Genomic DNA, 20,171 nt, shown 5'->3' on the forward strand with positions numbered 1-20,171 from the left:
GTTAAACGCACGTTGACGTGAGTCGTATGGCTATTTAAAAAAAATTGTTATACTATTATAAACTAGAATATTTAAGCCCTAGTTTTTTTTGGTCTTAAAACAAAAAAAAAATTTTAGTTGGTTTATACTCTTATACTGTTATAAAAACAGTAGAACAGTAGAAATATTAAAATAAGAAAAACAGTATTGTATGAACAAATTAAAAACTTACGCAAATTTTGATTGAAAGTCTCTTTTATCTGAAAGAAAAAAAGAAAAGAAAATTAATTAATAAAAAATGGTAGAAATAGATATCAATAAAATGAGGAAAAATTAAATCTGCGAAATATAGTCGCTTAACACTGTAAAAAAAGTTTAGGATATCGATGCCCCCACAAGAAAAGCTTGTGGGGCATCTCAATTCAGTATTCGAAAACGAAGTTCCGTGCAGGTTTAATGATAGGCTTGAGAGAAGAAATAAACAAAGTTTTCGGTATTTAAAATTACATCATAAATGGCGCCCAACGAAGGCTTTAACATTATTCATTTGTTTGGAACTGATGAAAATGATGAAAAATGAAGCAAAGATTAAAGTTTATCGATAAAATTTTGTATTGAAAAGAATACCTACAATTTAAGTATATAAAAAAAAAAACCAATATACATAGAAATGGCGCCCAACGTTTGTATGTACGTTTTAGGAAATATTCGTTTCTTTACAAACTGTTATCTTAATCTTTCTGCCTTAAAAAAAAAATACTTCAACTGTGTATAAAGTTACAAATTATTATTTAATTATTTTAATAAAGAACTCGGTTTCTATAAAAGCATTCTAACAAACGAACGGGTAGAAAATGCATTCAGAACTGCACCTAGAATAATTTTTCTTTGCAATTTACCAACACATTGAGTTGATTAAATAAATACTCTTAAGTCATAAGTCAGGATAAGCTAGTCTCAACTTCTTCCAATGCATCATCACTGTTCTACATAAACTTGCAAAACATAAAAATTCCATAAAACTTTTCAATATATTTTTTTATCGTCTTCTTCAGTAGTTCTGCAAATTGTTGCTTGAACAATCAACAAGTCACGTATAGTTTGGTATTTTTTGACTCACAGATAAATCATCATCATCACGATTTCAATGCATATTATATCCACAATGCACAACAGACACAACACAGAAGAGAGAGAGAGAGAAAAAAAAAATATAGAAAGAAAATACACTTGGGTTTTGGATCTATGACAAATGCATTTGAAAACGAAAAACCTATTTGCATTTTAAATTTGCATCTCAAATACTTACTAACCCACAAGCACAACACAATTCCTTTCCTATACAGGATAGGTATGTCCCTACTGGATTCACCGCACACATTCTCTCTCTCTCTCTTTCTCTCTCTCTGTTATAACAAAACTTTTTGAATCACAAAATTTGCGAGGCTTTGTCAAAATATGTTAAATGTTATGTGCACCCAGAGGAATCTCTGCCAGCCAGCTAGCGGCCCACCAAACCAAAATATTTCAACCATCAACCAACATTTCCATATGCACTGCATATCACAACACAAAATGCATTCTTCGGCGCATATATGTGAATGAGAATGACTATGATGCATCTTCAGCAGCCCTTTCCACAAATACACAAACAAAGACACACATTGTGATGCATGAGTTATGCATGCAGAATGATGCAGGCAGAATTGCAAAGGAGTGGAATAAAAATTGCAAAACAAATACCATTCAAGGAATAATATAAAAAAAAAAAAATAATAAAAAAAAAAAAACAAACAAAAATATATAGCCGGGAAGTTTTTAACCCGAAACCTACATCTTGAATCCCTTTCTTCACTCTGAGGAAAACAATTCGTGAATACATTTTCAACTTTATAATAAAAAACAACACAAAAACAAAATAAGAACAAAAGTGTAAAATAAAAAAAAAAAAAAAAAAAAAAAATGAGAAAAAAAAAATTTTTTTTTTTCTTCAGAAGTGGGATTTTTATTTGAGAGTGCTTTTTGTTTACGTCTTCGGTTGGTTAAAATGTGGAAGAGCTCGGCAATGTTTTGCTATACGCTACTTTTCCTCAACTCTCTCTCTACTACTGCTTCACACGCACTCTAACACCACAGACATAAACTTTTTTATTTTTGTGCAATTTCTTTAAACAGAAAACATAAAAACGCCTTTGACGAATTGAAAAATGTTCATGAATTAAAAAAAAAAAAACATCATTTCAGAAGTAAATTTAACACCGAGTAGGATGACAGGTAAGCTGCATCTTAAAGAAGTTTAAATGCAGAGAGAAACACACGACTGCCATGGAGGTACAAAAAAGTGCTTGGCACAGCCTTGGCTTCCTTTTTCGTCCTTTTTTTTTTGTTGCTCAAGTTTTTTTTTCATCCACTGATGGAGGATTTAGGAGGTTCTGTAAGGGTACCTTAGTGTCACATTCGTAATTTATATAACGAAATTTTTATAAAACTACTACTGTACGCTATGTATGAACCTTTTTTTTTTTTGATAACAAATCTGGTACTTCAGAGCTTTTGGGAGTAAACTTCTTGAAGGTAAAGAAATGTTACCGTCAAGGCAACTTAAAATGGCTTCAAGCATATAAAGTGCCAGCAGGGACAAAGATTTGTCGAATAAATGCTTGATCAATACGAAAAAGAAACATTATGGTATGAAAAATCTTACAATTTAACACAAAAGTTATACTTTTTCAAACGTTCTTTCAGCTCACAACTTATGCTGATGATTTTGACACATCATCGCGAGAACAAAGCTAGCTGTCAGTAGTGTATTTTTGGTGGAATTGAATTGAAAAATCCAAAAATAGTTTAGGTTAACAGCCATGTTTCTCTGAAGAAAAAAGACCACTTAAAAACAAGCGGATTCCACATTAACTAAATTAAGCGGAATTCCGCATGTTTTTTGCCAAGATGACTTCCGTCTTAAATTAAGCGGACAAGTCTTCTTAATTTCATGAATGCGCAAATTAAAAATAAATCCACTTAATTTAAGCGGGAAATCATCTTACTTTTATATTTTAATTAAAAAAAAAAAAAAACTGACAGCCACTGGGGATCGATCCTACAACTAATGTTGAGTCCAAGGTTGGATATAAGTATGATAAACTGCAACTAAATCTGAAGTCTGACTATAATTCTAAAATTTTTATTATTTTTCGGTTTCTTAAGATGAAAATTCACATTAAAAATAAATAAAGTTCGCCTTAAAATTAACACAATTAAAGCGGATTCCACTTATTTTAAGCGGAAATCGTTTGCAAAAAGTAGAAATTATTTTGGTTAAGGGCAATTTGGTGAAAAAGCTGAAAACACCACGCTACACTATGTTCAAAAATTGTTTCGGCCATGGTGCGGCGAAATATTTCATATAAAATAAAAGAGTGTGACAGTTGTGCAGCGGTGGTGCGGCGGTGATGCGGCAAAATTTTCCGCCAAATGGCGCGATGGTGCGGCGACTAAGAATTTGTTTTTTTGTTTATTCAATTTCTCGGGGTCATGTGAAATTTACGCTCTTTTTTGACGTTCAGGACTTCAGTCACTGTTAAAACAAAACGTGAGTGTTAACCCAATATGACAAATATGTATTTACGGTTAATCAAAAATGTCACTATAAAGTTTTAATTTATTTCGGCCATTTTGTTATAAATGTCAAAGCTTCCATTTTGGGTGAATTTAAAACCTAACTTCCTCTTTGAACATTTCCGATGGTTTAAAGTGAAAAATATGTACTCTTAACGTAACATATTGTGCACATTATGATGATGTGAAGAGGAAATATAAATAATTTTCCAACATCAGGCGTGTGTGCTGTTTTTTTTTTTTTGGTGCCTGAAAAAAATTACTATTCCAAGCATAAAATATTTTCATATGGAAATGAACTTCCCAAATATATAAAAAAAAAAACACCATCAGCCAATAAGTCAATCAACTTTATATTTACATACCTACATAATTTATCTATACATACATAATATATTTGTTTATATTGAATATATGGATGAGGAAGACAAACAACTGTTACATTCGAACCAACAATTTTATATGGTTATGGGCTACTACCAACTTTATCGAGAGGTAGATGACTTCATATAGTATGAGGGAAAATATAAAAATATACATTTTACCAAACGGCACGTGGACTTTATGTTTATTTGTCTGGACAAATATGAAGATATTGTTTATTTTTTGAAAATTGAAGTTTTGCTTAGACAGCCAGACAGAAATAAAAAAAAAAAAATGACACATAAATATAGTTGAAACTTGAAACCTTCAAATAATGAGACAAAATATAAAAAAAGATTGCAATTGAATATATTAAAATTGTCTTGTCATAGAGACAAATAAAAATTATGGAGAATGGAAATGGAGAGTTTATGGTGATTGGAAATTTGATGACAGTTATATGATTAGTGTCAAATTTATTGAATGGCGTTTGATAAAGCATCGAAAATGACACTTTGAAACTTTGATTTATCAAATGAATATTTCTATTATTTTTATAATGAAGTTACTGAGGTCGACAAAAATATCGCGGCAAATTTCAAAGAGTGCTAAACAGATAAGGTCCTAAAGGAAATAACAAAAAATTCCTCTGTCGCTTATTTTCCAAATGTCAAAATCTTCAGTTTGATGAAATTGACGTATGAAAATATATTAGATAGAAAATACTGTTATTTCTGTTATTTCAAATAATTTACATTTTGATGGAAAGATGTCTTTTCTTGCTACATTGCACTTGTGAGTTTCGGCAAAGTGACATCTGTCAATTCTGACGTTAAAATTTTTAGAAATTCCAAACTGTCAATCAAGTGTTACAAAATTTTGTGGAAAATATTTATTTTTATTGATTCGATGAACTTTTAATAACGTCAAACAGTTTTCTACTTACAAAATATTATTTAAACAGATCTCATATATTTTAACGAAAGAATGACAAACGCTTTTGACAGTTTTTGGCAAAATTACTGGCAAGTTGTCAATCGTGTAAATGGGGAATTAAGAGAAAGGACGTAGAAGACTATAATGAGCTGGAATTCCAGTTTTGGGCACAAAATTTAACTAGACTTTAAGGTCCAATTTATTCACACTCCATTAAATTTAAAGTCGCCATTAAAAAAGGGAAATTTTAAAATTTGTATGCGATTTGACAGTTTTATAATTTTTAATGGAGCCTTTAAAAATAATGGAGAGTGAATAAATTGGGCCTAAATGAGTTAAATTTTTCTTGCTGATCGCTATAAAACACTGAATAGTGGAGTCCCTACAAAGTATAACAGTTTTGATGCTTAAACAAATGAAAGATAGAGACATATTGTACTTTTAAAAAAACATCTTTGTATGCCATAGATAAATTACAAAAAAGATGTTGTACTCAGAAATGCACTCGATCACAGTTCTATCTCACTTTTTTCAAAAGAAGAAATGAGATAAACTGATTATAACAGTTATTCATTTAGAGTCCACCTTTTTACATGAATCCAATGTTTTATAGAGATCATTTCCTGCCCCCTTCTCACCATGAAGTGAGAAAGCAACAGAGAAATGTAAATATTAGTATTATATTAGACAGATTGTATTTGACAATTGGCAGTTGACAGTCGGCGAAAATGTTTTACTGTCAACGAAAATTTGATTGAATGCTTGTCAGTCAAAATTTTCAACGAAATTAACTCAAAAACCCAAATTTTTCACTAAAGACTTACAATTCAGATTAGTCTTGATTCCTGATTTGTTTGAATAAAGGGTTAACCACCAGTTAACCCGCAAATTCTCAAGTCTTTGAGAACAATTTTGAAGTACCTCTTGTGGTCAGGGGGGGGCTTTAACATTTTTTTTTTTTCAACTTATACACCCCTTTTTTATGTCTTCTAAGTTAATAATTCCAAAGTAAACAACCTCATAAAAACTGGTCTAATTAACAAATTGCTTTAGGGCATACCAAAACATAAATACTTACAACAAAAAAAAATGTCACTGAACTACACAAAACTTCAAAATAAATAAAACGACAAAACAAAAAGTACCATGAATTTAAAACATACAAAACTACCTACCTACTCCTCTAATATTTTAATTTCCTTTTTTTTTGTGTGTGTGTTTGTTCAATTGAAAAATGTAAATGAACGGATAAGTTTTTCATGTGACTTGAATAAGTACTCACAAAAAAAAAAACAACAAACAACAACATTATTATTAAAATTATTTCAAAATGACAAATGATGTGCTTGTGCACGTACTATAGAGTCTAGACGCCAAAAGGTAACCATCTATGTTGTACCACACATAGAGTCAACAACAAAAAGTTTAAAACCCTAAAGGGCCTTTTGCTGCAGCTAACTATTTAAACAAAACAACGAAAAAAAAAGTTTATAATAATGAGATTCTATTTGAGTTGAATAGAGTTTTCATAGAGATATATGTACGATACTGTGCAAAAAAATCTGGAATTTTTGTGTTTTATACCAGTTTATACCAATTGTATCTGCGGTAAAACAATTTATACCAATCAGCTTCTAGTAAATAAAACTCACGAGATTTTGCTATTTAACATTTGAAAATAACGAAAAAGTAGTTAAGATAAAAAAACTATGCATGGCACTTGTAAAAAAGTATTAGACCAGTTTATACCATTTAGCCTTACCTATACCACAAATATGACCAATTATTCATATTTAAAACGTACTTTGGACAATTTTCTGTACAAGATGCAAAGGGTTTGTTTAATTTGTCCAAATTAATCCACTTTTTGATTGGTATAAACTGGTCTAATGGAAAAATTTAGTTGCAATGCATTAATTCCGTTAATTAAATTATACCAGTTTGGTTTAGAAATAGTTTTTCTTTCTTTTAGCCTTCAAAATGTCAGTTTCTGTCAAGAAGAGCAAAAGTTATACCACTTCAAAGTTAGTCAAATCACTAGATTTCTTGCACATCATTGTACTCTAGAAGGTATAACACATGTCAGCCACCTGCCACCTCTGACAACGACCGACCGACCGACGACATTGCGTATGCTGCTGCTGCAAGAGAGCAGAAAGACATTTGAATTCAAATTAGATTTTACTGTAATTGCAAAAAGAGTCTAAAAGACCAGAACTAGACACTGGCGCCCCCTGGCAATGCATACACGTTAATAAATTCCATGTTTTTTTTTTTTGAATTTATGAATCTAATTTGTGCGAGGATCTAATTTTTTTTCTTCACACAAATGTGTGTGTTATTTATGGAGAATTGGGAAAGAGAAACCAAGAGGATGAAGATGTGAAGAAAAAATACACGTATATAGGCAAACAAAATTTAATTCAACATTGATAAGCCATTTTGAAAGAAGTCGGCATGCGAGGACAACTACACACACACAGACAGAGGATATTATAGAGGAAGAACGTTGCCACCTCTCCTCATATTAATGGCAGTGTAGAACTATAGTTTTGAGCTGCAAACCAGCTATCCAGCCAACAATTCAGCATTAATTCAGCATTTTGTTGTTGGCAGTTTATCTCCGTTATTCTGTTTTTTTGTTGTTGTTCCTTCCTTAATGTGTGCCTTTTAGTCAGAATGAAGGATGAGGTTTTTACTCTCTGGGTGTTGGGAAATGAGTTTTTCGAATGGAGGGTATTTTTTTTTCAGTTTGGCAGAAAGAGGTAATGAAGAGATTTAATGGTGACATGAATTTAATAAATCATTCGGTTTGAAGGGGGATTTGGTTGGGGGGGGGGGGGGACGCATTGGGTGTCGGGTAAGCTGGAAAAAAGCTTCTGTACCTACCTATCTTTTTTTCAAAATTATTCGCCATATACATTATACAATCCACAATCCTGCGAGTCCGCATAGAGGAAGAGTGAAATTGAGGAGGGGGGAGGGAGGAGTGTGGGATATAATAAAGCCTTGAAGCCTTCGAGGCATATGATTTATGGTGTTTTTGTTGCGGTATTTTCTTGTGTCATAAAATAGAACCCTATTATGAATAGATTATTTGAGATTGTGATGGAATATACATACATAATACAAGTTTTTCAATGGTATAAGTGGGTGGCGACGGGACTTGAAAAGGGGCTTTAATGACATTCTTTAATGTTGTTTAGCACATCAAGAAGTGCAATAAATAAAATAAGTATATGAGTGTAGGATATTATGCCAGAAAAATGGATTTTGGATTAGTGCCGGTACCTTTATACATTTATGACTCAATTTAAAGAAAATAGCGGCAAGTGTGAGAAGAAGTTTCCAATTTTATATAAGCTGGAGTTTATTTAACGGTAAATTTATTCAACAACCTTGGAAGATGATAGTAATAAAGGTACTTAAGGAAACATTTAAATTTGATTTACTGTCAAGTTCCGACTTTTTACTATATCATGGAGAGTGATTGAAGTTTCTTTAGGGTGTTTGTCGTCAGTTTCTTGGTAGCCTGAATTATATCAACGGCGTATACAAGGGGGGGGTCACGGGGTCATGACCCCCCCCAAGAACTCAGAACTTAAAAAAGAATTTGTTATGTGATACTGAAATCTCTTGAGTAATATTATTTTTAAAATGTTGAAGTTTTAGAACGAAAATTAAAGGTAAAAAAAATTTTTGGTTTTCAAACAAACTATTTTACCATATTTTGGGGATGTGGTCATATTTTTAGCGAACGCTATGCTGGATTAGGATTATTTTGATTCGTTCGATAATATTAGTTGAGCTGTAGAGTTTTGTATGGAAACAAAATCCGGATAAGTATTATATTCAAAGCTTTTTAAAAGAAATTGAATCTAGTAGGTACACAAAAATAATATCTTAAGGGCAAGACACTGCTTACCAGCAAATAAAAGAAGCAGCCATATCTTCTATTTTTTTATATGATGAAGTGAATAAAATATGTTTTAAATAGGGAAGCTTTCTGTGGCCTTGCTGTGTGGAGGTCAATTCTGTTGATAAAATTCGTCATCGGCAAAATGTTAAAGAAGGATATCATTTGTCAAATCTTTTTAGTTTTTTGCAATGTTCCAGTTCAATACATTCGTCTGATAAAATTTGGTGAATTTTGTTTGCTTACAGAATATAACAGTATTTTGTACATACTTAATTTGCTAGATCTGTTGCATTTTTTGAAACAACTATCGATTTGTTAATCATCAATGGCCAGCCAATTATAGAAGCAATGTAAGCAACCTTATCTAAGGCAATTTAAATATTATTATTAAATATCACTTAGGGCTAATTTTTTGAATAGTTAGATAAACCTAAGTTAGAGCTTATTCCTACGAATAAAAGTTTTTTTTTTATAGTGACCTTTATTCTTCTGATAGTCTATCTGACGATTGAAAAAGCAGGGCTTAATCTAATAAATACAACTGAATGTTTTTTATATTGTAAACCGCTGATTAATACCTGAAAACGGTTGAATTTCAAAATATCGCCAAAATTATTTTTTTTGTCTTTACTATTTTAATAGAGGTATTTTAAATTCCCATACAATTTTAAAACAAAATTTAAAAAAAAATTATATTTTCAATGCAATTTTTTTTACAAAACTTTGCTATTCGTTTGCCTGAGGTTAGGAAGACTTAATTCAAAAGTTATTAAGTAAAAACGATTTTTATTTTAACTTTCTGGGCAAGCGGAAAACAATGAACAGTTGTTTTAAGGCAAATTATTCAATCGAAGTACTCGTACAGTACATTTTATTTTTAGGAGAGGATAGCCTCAATTGGTCAAAATTAAAGCCAAGTGCGCTGCTGATAAGAAACGAAAAATCCCATACAAAAATGAAACAACGAAATGGTAAACCAAAAATTTCTTTCAACTTTTCGTTCTGTAGTACGCTGTTCGGCACAACGAAATTGATAGTCTAAACTTCTTTTTCGCACACAAACAATTGCCGGGGACATTCATTGTGTGTGGAAAAATGACATTTTGAGTTTTTACTTGCTCTATAGGGCAAGTATTGGTTTCGTGTCGAAAAAAAAATTTTGAGGTTTTAATCAAAACCAACATTACGATGATGGAGAATTCCAAAAAAGTGGGTCTCGCAATTCCGTCCGTGCTTCTGTACGTCTGTGCGTCTGTGCGTCCGTGCGGTTGTGCGTCCATCTGTACACATTTCCACAGCCTAAACGGGTGGACGGTTTTTTTTCAAATTTGGTACAGATGATTTTTATGGAATTCTGAAAGTTGGTTTTTTTTTGTTTTTTTTGTATCTCCCTTACAAAGTGTACCTCCCATACAAATTTTTCAATTCAAACCAAATAACTCGAAACCGCCTCTAACGATTTTGATTAAACTTTGCAAACGTAATATTCAAAGCAATTGCAATAAAACTGCATCTCTATTTTTTTTTTTTTTTCAAAAAAGTCAAATAAAAAAAACATTTTTTTTTTTCATTTAACAAAATTTTGCCCTAAATGTCGGCTCTTCCCCAACGTCAACAAAATTTCTTTAATTTTATATAGAGGCAGCTTTTAAAATCTACAAGTAAACCAACATAAAAGTGTTTTAAACTGCAAGAGCAAGTACGTGCGACCCCAGTCGTGCATTTTATTTTGTTTGTTTTTGTTGTTCATTTTGTCATTGCATGTCTTTCTGCGATGCGTGTTTGCTTTTTTTTCATTTATGTTTTGCAATTTTTGAGTATTTTTCGGTCCAGATTTCGCAAGTATTTCGTTGTCCTCGTGGAGACCGACGAAAAATTTCGTTTCACATCAGCAGCGTTCTAGGCTTTAAGGTTTAACGCTAAACTTAAACGAATCTCATAGCGTTTTTGTTTGGTTATTTTTAGAACTATACATTCGGAACTTTTCGATTCGAAATGCAAGACGCACAAATTTTAATGTTTAATAATTCAAAAAGCCCATTTTCAGGTTTATGCCTGCTATCAAAACTTTTGATAAAAAAAAAATTGGCATGACCCCCCCCAAGAAGCATACCTGTATACGCCCCTGAATTATATACGAGCCTAGGTTTAAGTTTGGATGTTAAACTTTCCCTTAAGGTCTGACGTCTGAGTAAGAGCAAGTTTATTGAGAGAGGAAAACGTCCTAGGTCACCTGCAGTTTTTTTAAAGCCTGGATATTTCAACCAAAAAAACTAGTTTTTTTCGAACTTCGAAAAACTGATAGCCCAATAAACTTAGCTCCAGATCAACACTTATTTTAGAAGTAGGTACAGTTTGATAAGTTCGATGCTTTTCTCAGCGACTGAATATCAAATGGAACCTACCTTCAATAAAAATAAAGAAGCTTGAATATAAGTTCGGGGAAGCTTTCGGTGACCCAGGCTATCTCTATGAGTATTTCGCTTGGTTTCAGTCTTGAGACTTGGTTGGTTGTCGGTAATTCGTTGCTTCTGGCGGGTCAGAAATTATTGGTTGCACATTTTCGTAAAAAATGCTCTTTCACCTACTGAGTTGGGCTTCATCCGAGATCCGAACCAAGTACATAACCAACTTTATCTCTTACCATCACCAGGTATTGTAGTACCCCTTGGCGCAATGGTTAGTGCAATGGACTATGGCGCCAAAGGTCTATATTCGTATCCCAGCATCTACCTAATGGCTTGGCTCTATTTTTTTCATCGAATTCCAATCTTTGTTTTGTCCTCTTTGCAGCCATTTTCAGAGAAAGAAATACACTAGCCCAAAAAAATTAAGGGAACAAAAAAAATTGTGATTTTTTTTAGTAATTTTCGACAAACTGTATCTCAGTTAAAAATGATCGCATCATGACAAATCAAAAAGCATGTGAAACCTGCATTCTTCTAGTTTTATTTTATGACTAATTATTTTATTTCTAACGGTAAAATAGGTTAATCGTTGAAACTGTTCAAAAACCAACATTTTCAAAATTTTTTTTTTGTTTTTACTTTTCTCATAAAAAAGTTGGAAAATTTTTTGTGATGAAATAATAATAATTTTTTAGAAAGGCTATTTATTTGGCTTCAAGATTATTTTTGTTTCAAAATTCTATGATTTTTTTTTAGACTACAATATCAGTCATCGAACCAAAAACCATACTTTTGACTTTGACTATCAATATCTCAACAACGGATCACTCCACAGAAAATTTAAGGATACATTTGAAAATTTCATTTAATTCTCTACAAAGAAATTAAGTTTGCTTTGTTAAAAAAAAAAGTGTTTTCGTACATTTGATATCAATTTAGAAAAGCTATCAAAATAGGCATTTTTACAGTTTTTTTTTTTTAGAAAATCTGCCGCTATTTCATAACTATGGGTGATAAGATTAAACTGAGGCTTAAAAGAACTAAAATTAATTTTTCAAAGTTTCAGACTTATTCATCAAACAGTTTTTTTGTTGTGAGGGTTTGAATTTTTGAGATAATTTAAAACACGACATTTTTGCAGCTGTAAATGACTTACTTCTAATCATTTTTTTATGAGCAAAATCAAATTCTTTTGAGTTTATTTGAACATTTTAGGTAAACCAAAGAAAATTAAAAGTTTTCAAAAAAAATTGAAATTTTGAAAAATTTAAAAAATTCATACCGTTTTTGGATATTTTTCCATTTTTTGAAACCATTTTATGTAAACAAATACTACAACAAAAACTTTCAACTACTAACCCATCATTAACAATATATTCTACCTATTCGACTTGCATTTCCATATAAATATCTAAACTTTTATGTTTTTACCAAAAAAAAAACCTTTTAAAACTTTCAAGAGACTGTGTGCATCTGCAAAACCCTAGTTCATATATAGTTTAGGAATTCGTGTCTCATATTTTGTTGATTATTTCATTTAAAACTTCAGAACGAAACAGAAGAGAATAGAGATCCTTAAAATCACAATTGCACCAACAACACGACCAACAACATAAACAAAAAAACAAACACACAAAACTGAAACAAAACTCTTGCCTGTTTTTTTTTTTTTTTTGAAAAACAAAAAAAATAATAATAATAAAGTATTGCAAGCACGTTTTTGAAATAGACTCGCTTTGAAAAGATACATTTTGCCTAAAACCTTGCTTCATTCTCTCTCGAACTCTCCGAATAGATAAATAAACTTTTCTCCCCCAAAATAAAAACAAACCAACGAAGGTACAAAAGAAACTTTTTGTGCAAACAAACAACAAATAATGAACCAAACGAACCAACCAAACCTCCTTCTACCTCGTTTTTCTGTCTTTCGTTTTTCATGTTGAAAGCCATTTGACTGTGTAAAGACTATATATGGTTGGAGCTTGCTAACAACTTTGCACCACCAAACGTCCCGTCAATTCAATTTCAATCTCCTAATTGCAATCTCTATCCTTCTATACTAGACTGAGACTGAGACAGAGACACCTATATAAAAAGGAAAAGGATATATTTGTTGACAGGCAACTTCCACGACTTCTGAAGAAGAACTTTCGCCTAGCCTTCATTCAATGCCCATTTCTGTCATACACTTTTCTCTAAAGGATGATGATAAAGTCGGTCGGGTCGGTCTTACTAGAGAGAGAGAGAGAGAGAGAGGACAAATGAAAATTCTCACTTTGAGTTTTCTGATGGTTTCGGGGGTTTCTAACTCGAGTCTTTCATCATTTCCCGAGGAAAGTTTTAAGCAAACTGCTATTCATCGTTGTCGTGTCGTTCTTGAGGTGTTGGGTTGGTGTCGAAAGGTTTGTTGTCTCTCTTCTCTTCCCATTGCTGCTGGCCCACATGATTAACAATGACAACTTGTCATCAAAACCACTGTGTCACTCCCAAAAGGGCTAACCAACTGTAAAATGACTAAACAAGACAAGAAGCGAAAGGAAGTGTTCTCTCTCTCTCTCCCAACTTGACTTGACTCTTTTGCAACTATGTGTACAACACGGACTAAGGCGGACGGAATGAGATCAATGTTATGAGCAAAAGGCAAAACTTGCTGCTTTTGCTTTTCCGAAAAACGTACTATTACTTCTACCCTCAGGGGTCTGGAAAGTTTCTTCTTCTTTTCCACGGGATCAACTTACCTTCCCTATTTTATCTCACAAAACTTAACAGAAAAAAAAGAGAGAAATAAGAACAAACAAAAAAATGAAGAAACAATGGCTAACTGTGTCGGGTCTCGATGGTGTTGGCTTTGGCTATGGCGGCGGGCGGTTTCCGTTCTTGTTGTTGGTTTTCTTTTTTTTTCAGTAAACAGCAAAGTTGGGAAGTAAAATGAAGAAGAGTAAGATAATGTTTACTACCAAGGGAGATTACATTTCCAAGGTAAAAAAAATAAAACATAAAAAGAAAAAAATGTAGAACTGCTCTCTCACTGCGTTTTCTATGCGTACAAAATGTACAAAATATGTCACATGGAAGCAGCCAGTAGCAAAAAAAACTTGTGTAACCATAGCCTCTATCCATATTCTAGGATTTCCCAATGGGCTATGTAGAAAAGTAGATTATGTACAATGACAAAATAAAAATTCACTAACTTTGCAGAAAAACGATGAAGAATTACGTTCAAAACCGCTTCGTCATGAAGCAAACTATCATATTTCAGTTAAAGAGTAATAATGTGTTGTAGCAGTAAACGTAAGAGGGTGAATTTCTCCACAAAAAAAGAAAGTTTAACAACAATAGAGAGGTTATTGTATTTCAATGCCAGCGATTTCAATTATTGTGGTTTTGAGCGGGTAATTGAGTTAAAGAAAGCTAAAAAAAAAACATTAGTCAAGGTCTTTCATATGGGAAACGAATTTCTAACCGTCACATTTAAATTTAATCACTTTGTTTCAGCGTTTGAGTTAAAAATTTGGTTTTTAGTTTTATTATCTTTGTTGCTTTTTCTAAACATCAGTAATTTTTCAAAATGCGTCCAAGAAGCATCTAAAACTCATCCAAAACGCGTCGTAAACGCGCCTAAAACGCGTCCAAAATGCGTCCAAGACGCGCACGAAAGGCGTCCAAAACGCGTTTGAAACGCGTAAAATTCGTCCGAAATGCGCGCAAAACGCGTCCAAAACGCTTCTGAAATGAACCCGAAACACGTCTAATGCCTGATTCACAATATTGCGAGACGACGAGACGAGAGCGTTGCGAGAGTAAAATTGATATCTAGTTTTTGATGTTTGGCCAAATAATTTATTTATTTTTACACACATTCTTCTATTTCCTGTCAAAAATAGACAATTACGAATTAAATCTCGCTCTCGTCTCGTCGTCTCGCAATATTGTAAATCAGGCATAAAACGTGTCCAAAACGCTTCCGAAACGCGTCCAAATCGTGTCCAAAATGCGTCCAAGACGCGCCCGAAAGGCGTCTGAAACGCGTTGAATACTCGTCCAAAACGAGTGCAAAACGCGTCGTAAATCACAGATTCCCTCGTAACATCATGAGTTGCTTTGGTACAATCAAGAGTTTCCTCGGATAAATTAAGAGTTGTATCGGAAAAAGCACGGATTTGCTTGCTGAAATCATTGATCGCATCAGTAAAATCATGGGTTTCCTCAGTAAAATCAAGAGCCACCTTGGCAAAAATCGCAGTTTTTTTTTAACGTGATAACGTCTTATAAATCGATGAACCATTCTAGCGTTCCACTCTCGCACTTTCGCAGTGCGAAAAATTTCAATTCAAAATTAAAAATAAACTATTAGAGATACAAAAATCTTCTATAGCTTATTTAAAATATAATAACCTAAACTGAAAAAATACAGAATTGGTTTTTGGAGTATGGTTAAGGGGGCGGAGGGGGCGTGGCTATGAATTTTTTTTATAAATCTACCACTAAAACCTGATTAAATATAAAATAAGAACCACCCGACCTTTTGTGGGATACAAATATTTCATTTAATGGATAAATTCAAAAAGTGTCGAAAACTATCAAAAATACTTTTTTACTATTTTAGCCCTAACTCGGTTATTTGATTCACAAAATCAAAGTGGTTTACATTTTATTTTAGGTAATTAAATTGTCTATAAGATTGATTATGAAGACTTTTGCGTAAAAGTCAATTGTTAAAGAGTTATAGCACTGTTAAGTGACAAGAAACTGAAAATATTGCAAAATCCGAAATTTTATATGTTTTTGGAAACTTCATAACTTCGTTGTTTTTGGTTGTATAAAAATACTACCAAGGTCATTTTCGTAGGAAATTATGTTTTCTACAAGTCTACCAACAACTTTTTTTCAATAAAATGCACCAGAAGAAAGTAATGGGCATAAAAGTGAAAAAAGTGCCAGATTTCTATGGTTTTTCGGTGATGCTGAAGGGGGCGGAGGGGGCGTGGTTGTGGAAATTTGGTTTTTTTTATCTACTAACCATACCTAACAACATATCAAAAATTTAGAACTACCGGACCTTTTGTAGGGTAAAACTCCTTTATTTACTGGACTATAAATATATTTGATGGATTTAAAAAAAATTCTATATTTTAATAGGGTAAATAGGGGTAAAACAAAATTTCAAAAAATTGACTATTTTCTAAACCCGACAATATAAAGAGTTGAATTTTTTTTAATCAATAGATAAATTTATTGCACGACTGACAATGGTATTGAAAAATTTCAAAAAAAAATTTCAAAACCAAGCTATTAATGGTTTTCTAAAACTAAAACATGAGGTAGACCTTTGACAAAGTAGTGATTACAGGTAAGGGAATTTTTTTTTTTGACAATTTGAAAAACGTCATTCGAAAGATAATAAAAAAAAAGTTAAGGTTCTGATACGGATTTTTTTTTAAGTCTCTGTGTTTCGAAATATGAATTTTTGAAAAACACCTACTTATTTTTGGGTATTTTTGGGTGAGTTTAAATTTTTTGTAGCATGTGAAAAAAATTGGTATATCAAAATGGTTTTTGACCGAATAACGGGAAAAACAAGTTTTTTTGTCCCAAGCTTTTTGACTTTTTTGAACCGTTTTTTATTTTTATCTTTTTTTCTTCAACAGATAAATAAATGAAATTTATATTGTAGATAGATAATAGACAGGACTATATCTGTGTAATCAATTTTGTAGTCACAATTTTGAGATGACGGTAAAATAAAGTTTTACTATTCAACAGATTCTATCCTTTGATCTAAAGCAAATACAAATTTGATTTAACTTTATTGAGCATCCTGATGATGTTACCTTTCATTTGGTATATCACACATAACTGTACATTCACTACAAGCTACACAATCTACAATTTACTGCTCAAATTTTTTTGGAAGTGGCAACACTGAATCTCAGTTTGGAATTTCGACATGGTTGGCTTTAAAAAATTCTTACTTTCTTTCTACGCATCGCAGAAATAAGATTGAAACGTCATATGAAAGGTGAAATTATAAGCTTTTACATGATATAAAATTTTTTATAGGTTGTCTTAAAAAAAAATTGATTCAATAGCGTGAGAACATAAAATTATATGTTTTTTTTTTTGCTTTTTTTGATGAAAATTTATCGAGTTAAACAAATTCTAGCTCTTTTTGTAGATGCCTAATAGACATGATCGATATATATATATATTTTGAGCTGAAGCAATAAGCTTTCAGGTGGTATAAAATTTATTATAGGTTGTTATATGTATCAAAAAATTAATTTTAATACTTTTTGGGCATTGTAAAAATTTAAAAATGGTTTTAATATTTAAAAGAAATATTTGGCTTTTTATTGGTACAATTTTTTTGGTAATTTATACTCTTAATGCAAGTAATAGAATTTCCAAATACATATGTTTACAAAACTTCTATTCTATTATCATTCATTATCATAATTTGTTTGGTCACTGTGGCGTATGCGTACTATTTTTGAAAACAAATCATTTTAAAAGCTTACAGTACGAATTTGTACGGTAAACTCAAATAGATTTTCTATTATACTAAGATAAGTATCAAGTTATAGAAATTCACCTTGAAAGCTGGTATCACATAAAAAATAAATACAAAGTAAAAAAAAAAAACTAAATTGATGTAAGAAGATTGCCAGTGTCATTGCACGCAACGCAAACTTCATGGTTGGTTTGTTTTTTCCGTCCGGATCTTTGGTATGAAAGTTCGTTCAGAGTTCTCTGGGAGTTTGTTAAATTTGATATTTTCGTTATATCGATTTTGGGTAAAAACACAAAAAGATGCGAGATACAATGTTTTGAGTTGAAGTTTATGTGTACAGTGTACACATGCTCTGCCTGCGACTGATGGTTGATGAGGAATCATTTTTGTCATGATACTTATTTTCCTGGCCTTGTTTGTATTATTATGCCCGTTCAGCACGAAAAAAAAGTCGATAGTTAATAATTTTAAATTTCATCTTTAACCAAAATGGGGGTTGGTTTTTTGTATTTATGTGGGAGTATATAAACAACAAAGATGAAAACGACGTTAAGGAATTTCATTTACGTGTAGAGAAAGGGAACGCCAAACATTTATCGACGACATTTTAAACTAATGTGATTGCGACTCATTTTGAATACAAAATATATTTACTCAATTATTCATAAAATAAAGACAAGATGGGAAATACATGAGGGGATGACGGGAACGCACACATTTGACAGTAAAATTAAAACACTCCCAGTCATTTGATTGATGTTGTTGGTAGTTTTGTTGTTTTTCATCTTAGAAAAACAAATAAAATATATTTAGAAGATATTAGAACAGTGTTCTAAAAGTTATTAAATAATTTTGAACTTTCATCTAAATTTCAGACTTTTAATAGTTTTGTAATATTTACTACAAACCTCATTTCGTAACTTGGAGTGTAAAAAAGTATTAATTTGAAAAAGGTTTCAATGTGTCTAACCCTTATGCCAGAAAGGCATTTTCTTTTTCACTGATGGGGAAGACATTTCACGACATCCTAAAAATGAGTAGAGCTATAATATGAGAGTGGAGCTTTAATACGAGAGGAGTAATTTTTGATGGTGGCGAAATTCTGTGCGGGTAATAACATTGCATACACACGTTGATGGTTCTCATAAAAGTTTCACCTGATGTGTTTAACGTGTTTTCTTGGGAAATAATAAAAATTAAATGGTATGACAAAGCATGAAATGTATGTTGCAGGAGTAAACATACGTTTTTTCGAAATTGTTTGTTTTTGTTTTTTATTTTTATTTGGTCGAATTGTTTTTTTGTGGTGATAAAAGAATTGTTATTGTTTGAAGGAAAGTTTATTTTGGGATTTTTGTCTTTAAAATTCGATTAATAGTTTCATGTTTATAAAATTTTGAAAGTTTCTTTAGGGAATAATGTACATAGTACACGAAAAAAAAGACCACCTTAAAACAAGCGGATAAATTAAGCAGATTTCTGTATTGTTTTTTGCAAAGAAGACTTCCGCCTTAAATTTAGCGATCAAATCTTCTTAATTTCTTGAATGTGCAATTTTAAATGAAATCCTCTTAATATAAGCGGAAAATCATCTTAGATTTATGTGAAAAAATTTTAATTAGGGTTTTATTAAGTTGAAAATTCATATTGAAATTAAATGAAGTTCACCTTAAATTAAACAGAATTAAAGCGGAATCCTCTTAATATAAGCGGAAAATCATCTTAGATTTATGTGAAAAAATTTTAATTACCTAGGTTTTTTTAAGATGAAAATTCATATTGAAATTAAATGAAGTTCACCTTAAATTAAACAGAATTTAAGCGGAATCCTCTTAATATAAGCGGAAAATCATCTTAGATTTATTTGAAAAAATTTCAATTGTGTTTTTTAAAGATGAAAATTCATATTGTAATTAAATGAAGTTCACCTTAAATTAAACAGAATTTAAGCGGAATCCTCTTAATATAAGCGGAAAATCATCTTAGATTTATGTGAAAAAATTTTAATTAAGTTTTTTAAAGATGAAAATTCATATTGAAATTAAATGAAGTTCACCTTAAATTAAACAGAAAATTAAGCGGAATCCACTTATTTGAAGCGGAAATCGTATTATTTTAAAGGGCTCTTTTTTCTCTGTGTACCTGCAAAAAATATCTAATTGAAAATCTTCAATGAAGTTTAAACTAAAAAATATAAAAAAAAAACTATGGGTTCTCAGCTTGAGGGTTCAAAGTTTATGTAAGCAAACTTAGATCCCAATTAACAATATAAGCTAGAAAATGTAATTGAAAATTTTTCCTGCTTAAATTTTGATATGTAAAGAATTTTCAACGATTAAATTCTGTAAACTTTGACTAAGTAATCAGAAAGTCAACACAAACTAATTAAAATATTTTTTCAGCATCATCGTTCATATATTATAAGAAGTCTTAAAAT

The 20,171-nt window shown here is 31.4% G+C and overlaps 1 protein-coding gene across 1 annotated transcript in view; it reads right to left on the reverse strand.

Annotated features, from left to right (window-relative positions):
• Nucleotides 1–20,171, reverse strand: part of LOC129917815 (trophoblast glycoprotein) — a 72,944-nt gene that overhangs the window by 32,559 nt on the left and 20,214 nt on the right. The window contains exon 2 of the mRNA XM_055997989.1: nt 212–239. The gene's annotated coding sequence lies outside the window, so the exon portion shown is untranslated. The remainder of the gene's footprint in view (nt 1–211; nt 240–20,171) is intronic.

The sequence above is a fragment of the Episyrphus balteatus genome, chromosome 4, assembly GCF_945859705.1.
Source record: "Episyrphus balteatus chromosome 4, idEpiBalt1.1, whole genome shotgun sequence".
In the NCBI taxonomy this organism is placed as follows: domain Eukaryota; kingdom Metazoa; phylum Arthropoda; class Insecta; order Diptera; family Syrphidae; genus Episyrphus; species Episyrphus balteatus.